This window comes from Opisthorchis viverrini (assembly GCF_000715545.1).
Source record: "Opisthorchis viverrini unplaced genomic scaffold opera_v5_87, whole genome shotgun sequence".
NCBI lineage: Eukaryota > Metazoa > Platyhelminthes > Trematoda > Opisthorchiida > Opisthorchiidae > Opisthorchis > Opisthorchis viverrini.
The window spans coordinates 914,807-921,627 of NW_008751747.1; positions in this window are offsets into that span (position 1 = coordinate 914,807).

Genomic DNA, 6,821 nt, shown 5'->3' on the forward strand with positions numbered 1-6,821 from the left:
CTGCTCAGGTCTTTCGTTCAACCCGATCATTTTGAGCGTCGGCCTGAGAATTTAGGTTGCCTTCCAGTTAACGGAGCGCCGTCGGGTTTCTGGACAAGATGAGCTTTCTTCAGTGCTTTGACAAGCTTGTCCAGAGAATCAGAGACCAATTTTGTTCAAAATGGTACCCATGTGGGGGTGTAAGTGTGTCGAAGTATGCGAGTACCCCCGCATTTGATTGGAGGTGAAGGTTATTGCGGAAATTATGGAATCGCTTTGCAGTGGTTCCAGTCAATGAAATTCTAGGCAAGTTCAATAGAACGTGTGAGAATATTCATTTTCGGAAACTATGCTTTCCCACTGACGCGCATGCTGTGGTTACCTTGCCCGGCTGCCACTCGTCGTTATGTGGTGGACTTAGGTCGAGTGAGTTTGGTGAAAGAGGCTTCGATCAACACCGCCGATGACGCCTCGATTTAACAGGATGTTCAGTTTTGTATAATTTAATGCTGGTCAAAGACGGAGTTATCACATCCTTGTTCGTCTTTCTAAGGGACGAAGGGCTGCTTCAAACCAAGTCCTTAGTCTACCCTTCTCACTTGTTACAAAGGCTTTTGTGACATTTAACCACCAGTATGTATTATCGGAGTTTTGCACTCAGTGATGGTGATAATGCTGTTAATGATAATGGTGATGATATACCAATAACTCCCTCCCATTCAACGCAGTTTTCTCTCAGTGTGGTGTACCCTAACTTGATTTGTTTCACCGTAATACCCTCATTCGCATTTCAAATTGTTTTTTAAGGGAGAACCAAGTGAATCCCATCTAAACTTTTCGTTTATATTATTCTCCTTCAACTGAATGTACTGCACAAAGGCCACTTCAAGGTTCAGTTTGTACAATATGCCAGGGTCACCTTACATTTTATAGGCGTATTACACTACACATAAGGTTACTGAAAACATTTCAAAGGTCCATGACCAGTTTGTTTCTTCTTCTGGTTCATCAGGTAGGCGCAGTTCCCGAGTTTCCATCAACCTTACGGTCTACTTGAATCCTAACTGCAATAAATTAGCGAAACACACTCATTTACGAATCAGTTTGATTTTCACGAGAGGTTCACTTGGGTCCCGATGGAATCACTCTTTTATGGTGTTTTCCTTCATTGTCTTTATACCCACTGCTACTCCTTTCCGTAATATTAGTCACGATAGCTGCCGTTTGACCTTTTATACGCTAACTGGCTACTTCCTTCAGCTTTTATTGTTGAATTTCTTCTTCTCATCAGGTAGGCGCAGTTCCCGAGTTTCCATCAACCTTACGGTCTACTTGAATCCTAACTGCAATAAATTAGCGAAACACACTCATTTACGAATCAGTTTGATTTTCACGAGAGGTTCACTTGGGTCCCGATGGAATCACTCTTTTATGGTGTTTTCCTTCATTGTCTTTATACCCACTGCTACTCCTTTCCGTAATATTAGTCACGATAGCTGCCGTTTGACCTTTTATACGCTAACTGGCTACTTCCTTCAGCTTTTATTGTTGAATTTGTATTTGAGATGAAGAGGTTTCAGATTTGGATGACTTCGAATGAGTCCGTCAGATCTTCGTTTTGTTTTCTGGCTCGTTTCGACATTTTGAGCCATTGGAATCCGTTACTCTCCTAAGGATATATTTCACTGAAGCATTTTTCCGTCATCCGATTTCACAATGGAACGTCAGAATAAAACGAATCGCCCATCTGTAACACTTTTTCTTTGATGGTGCATGGGAGCTGGTATACTGTTATTTGGCCCAGTCGAGATGCCGGGGTTTGTTTCGAATCACAGGTCTTCTGGTTAGTAAGGTCGCTCTCTAACCACTGGACTATCTCAGGCTCATCAATAGGCTATAAAATCAGTTGAATTATCCGTTTTCTTCAGGTGGTCTTCCCACTGGACCAACACGGCTTTGATTTTGTCCTACTGATAAATTGCTAGATGGAGTCAGGGGCTGTCAAATTTGGTTCACGTTGCTGATTAGATCATTTGGTTGCTACTGTTCGGCATATTGCTATCGGGAAAGCCTAGTGATAGCGCTTACAGTTTAGCGTTAGAAGAGTTTAAAATATTAACTTTGAAGATCAAAAGCCTTTCATAACTCCGCAAACGCAGGTCGTTTCTCTTCCGCTTGAACCTTTTGGGTACTTATCCATTTTCCGATGGCATTACATCAGGATGATCTGAAAGGGAATGACTTAGTTCTTTAACCGTATAGAGAGCACTTTGATGGTTTCACCAAGGCATTCACCTACACTGATTCCTTGTCGAAAAGCCTAAACCTGTGTTTTGAATGAGCTGATCAAATCCATCGGTGAATCCGTCACATTCTGATGACTCGTGGAAAAAGGGGAATAAGGAGCAGTGTATCCAATTTCGCATCGCGAAGACGCATTGCAAGTCTATTTTGACTAGAGCTATTAATGACGCAGGCCAAACTTCTTGCCATATATTAGCTCAGAAAAGTCGACGATTATTATGGGGCGCGCAAAGCTGCGTCTATAAACGGAAAGCTAGCCATATACTCGGGACAAGTGCTGAAAAATTCGAAAATTGTTGGAGGAAGCAGTAGGTGCAAATTCATCTCTAATTGTGTAGCCAGTGCCGAGAAAAAAATTCAACATCGTTAAGTGGGGACAACTTGAAATCTCTCTAGACTGTCTCCCTGATATATAGTTATACTTCTTTAAGGATCATACGGTAGTTTGGCGAAATCTCGCAAGTACGCGTTTGATTCTAGAGTGTTTGCCACAGACAATTTGCACAGACAATGCAAATCAATATGAAGAGGTTTTTTATGCTTAACAAAAGTCTGTGGATGGATCGAGCCATAATGGGTTGGGACACGTTTAGCCACACTTTGTGTGCAATTTTCAAAGTGGTTTCCTTGAAAAAGTTAAAGAAAAGACAGTGTGCATTTGTGTGTTGTATAATCGAATTTCTAACTGGCAAAACCTAAAATTTCAATATAAATTTGAACAGAAAAATATGTCTGGGAGGATGCTATGATCGTTTTTTAGAACAGAAATATTTCTTGCCCAGTTCACTGCACTCATTCCAAGTAGATGCTCGTTATCAGTTCAGAGGAATAGTTTAACCGTATGAAGCGATCTATCTATTAGGCACCATAAGGGTAGTCTTGCTATTAACTGTTAAGTGAAGTTAACGTTTTTCACCAAAAAACAGTGAAAAACTTTGAGCTTCAAACTTCAAACAAAACTCATAAGGTTGCTGAATACTGTTCGACAGTTCACCATCGGTTACGCCTTTTCAGGGCTGGCTCATCATGCAGACACATTCCTCGAATATTTGTTTTACTCGAACCCAAACTGCCAGACATTACTGAAATACACTTATGTGCATGCAAATTCGGTTTTTTACTTGGGACGCAAATGAACCCCAGCTGAATCTCTCATGATATTCTTCCTAAGTCAGGCCAAATCAGGTTCCAGTTGACATGATGTTCGACTCCTTGCATTGTCTAGACTCGACACGCTACTCATAAGAAGTTTGTCATTGAGTTCCAGGTGAATCTTGAAGCTTCTTATCGTTAACCTGTTGAAAGTGAGATCAATCTACGTACAGGAACGCAATCTACGTAGCCTGAGTTGGACGAACTATTGACAAGTTTGTTGTCAACCCCTAGATGGTACATTCAGTAGACAGATATCATGAGTCACAGATTCAGTTAGAATTTAGTTGAGTCTCTTGGGTAAGACCGAATTCGTTTTCAAAATAATGTATTCCGTGAACGTCGCGTGATGTCTCAACGGTGCAATTTTTGACCGAGATCAAGTAGTGAATCATGGTTGCGCCAGCTGAGCAATTGTGTTAAAAATAGCAGATATCTGGTGGCCTCATATGACGCCCTTCGAGATTCCGTACCACATACCACAACTTATGGTTATCGATCCACCAGGCGCACCTAGCGTGTGACCAGTTTTTTAAGGATAGCCGTTATTTTTCCGACTGAAGGGTCATTTGGAACATTATTTTCACCAAATCGGCACGCACCGCTTATAATTATCCACTCAAATATTTCTATCATCGGTCAACTCTTGACTCCAACACAAAGTTCAAACTTTCAGGTACAAACGATTGCATGCTATGATCCAACTGTGTTCTGATTTTACTCATTCCAAGATCAGATCGTGAGTAACTTTATCCATTTCACCCGCATAGTTTGAAGTCTTTGAACTTCTTTGTTTTGAGGTTACTTGCCTTTGCGTCCTGTCGGTGAATATAAGTGCAAAATTCCAAGCCCCTTTAAACTTTGTTACAAAACTCTTGTGAACTGTCTGCTATAAGAACTGCGTTCACAACCCGTCGTCAATATACACGTTCTGCAGAAGCCGTAGAAGTTTACCGGTGACTAGATTGATGTCCGAGTTCCCATAGGGTTTTTACTAAATAATCCTTCCAAAAAGCAACATGACTCAGAACTGATGAACCACTGTCTCCTTCTTGCTGACAAATTACTTCACATAGACATCAAAAATATGTGCGAGACGTAGCCGAGTAGTGATCAGTAGCCACATATTGGTCCGCCACTGTGGGCTCACTTAATGCATGAGCCGATTGACTCGGCAACCCTCCGGGATAGTTTATGAAGACAAACTAAGCGGTTTTACTATTGGATTGGCACTGTATGTGACCATTTCAATATTTACTTAACAGCTTGACATATTCCTAAAAAAGCATGAGCATTGTTCATATTGGTCTACTTAGTATCTTCTAACCGCTTCAAAGAAATTATGCTATTTTGATTGATTGAGACCACTCAGGGTGTAAAACTTCTTTGGCACGATATTTACACTTTTACACAAACGAACAATATGGCAGTTGTGCAGACAGTCAATCGTGGAAAGCTATACACATATTTTATGGTCTTAAGCTGCCTGAGGCTTTAATACGAAACAAATTGATTATCGTCTCAGAAACCACTGGGTAAAATAATGACAGACTGACCACTAAATAATCCACTCTAGACACATCTAATTTATCTTTTTCCTGAGTAATTATTTTGGAAAGACTTTTCTTTAATTCTCATTCCCACGTCGTTATAAAAATTAATTCAACTTGAACTACTTTCTGGCGCCAGTATGAAAACCGTTTCATGTGGCGCCAAGCTTATTGGGATGTCGATCGTTGAAATTTTAGGATAGTGCTGGATACTCAAATAAATTCCAAACAAAAGCTATACATAGTGATTTGGTGGAGTTTCCTTATGATTGCTATCCGACTGTTTCAGCGACTTCCGTTATCTTAGGCCAAAGAAATTCTTCACGAATAGAAGCCTTCATCCATTGACAAGGCTGATTTTTATTTTCGAACTCATTTGACAAGCCTATTTGCCTTGGAACACTATGGGTTCTTTCAATCAACGTAGACAACCGGTTCCTCAGGCGCCAGAATATGCTGTGTACAGCTTGGATATCTTCTGCGCTAAATCTACAGATTTTAAGACCTTACCGCTGAAGTCCTCATGTTAGGAATTCTGAGTTCTTCTTGTGCTAACATGGATCTAGACAACTGATACTTCCTTGACATACTAACAAGCGAGAAATGATGTCGCACAGAGATGCAGTTGTTATCTGGCTAACGAGCTACGCGGTTTGAAATCTGCCTAACACACTGTATTTATGTCGTGATATCGCATTTGTTGTTTTATTTATCTGCTTAGAAATAGCAGGGCTCAAACCTGTTGAATTTGGGTTGACTGTTGATGTAAAATGGGGTTCTATCAGCCCGAAGCCCATGAGTCCGGCAATACAGAAACTGCGATATGCGACTCCACAAGCCACCTGCTTAGCATAATCTTGGTCAAACTATTTTTCTTAGCCAGTCACGACCTGACTGGTCTACTTAACCCAATGACGATTGCTATAAATCTAGTCACACTGCCTGGACAATGCAATAATGCTGTGTGCGTTACCCACAAGGCCGTTTTCAGGGTGCGATTCGTCTCTTCAGAATAACTCCGTTCGCAAAACTCGATATATGGTGTACTACATACTTAGGGAACTGGCTGTTTTGCAACAGGCTCAGGAAAAATTGTCCTTACGAGATGTGCTTACTTGCGTATCAATTTGGTTTGGATATTCCGTTTATGATGATCTTCAACTGAATATTCCCTCATATTTAAGGCGGAAAGCCCAATTTTACCGAAAAAGTTCTAGCCAATAGCTGAATCCCCCAACATCGAAAAGTTTGTGTTTTGGTCTCGTCTTACGACAGTCAAGATTGCCGTTACATTTTCCAAGACTTCCATCCGACCAGTTGCTTAGGAGTAAGTAATTAATGTGCCCCAAATCGTGGCCTGAAATCGTGGTTCTTTTTTAGCACGCACGCTGTTAGGTTCGACTATTCATCAGTTTACACCTCCCTAAAGCCTATAAAATTAGACTGTTTTCAAAGAAATCTAGTTCATTGAGTTCACTTTGGAGCCTCAGTCTCTCTATGGAAAATACTATTTTTTGGGGGATTGGTGTAGTGTCCAAGGTGAAAATTTCCCCAACAAACCCAAACTACCTTGAAGCAAACTTGTGCCTACTGTTGGTCGTAATGTCTACGTGCTTTCATATGAGCAGCAACAGGAGATATATCTTCCGGGGAAGGCTTCCCGTTCTTTCGGCCTTTTTCATGGAATCTCTTCACAAATTATTCTCAAAGCAGGTTCCAGTCAAAACAGGATTCGTACACATAAATAGACTGAGTTATCACTTCAGTGGATTTAGATAGGCGTCACATGCAGTATAACTGATGGGCTTTATTCATTTACTTTCTTCCAGCCTTCTA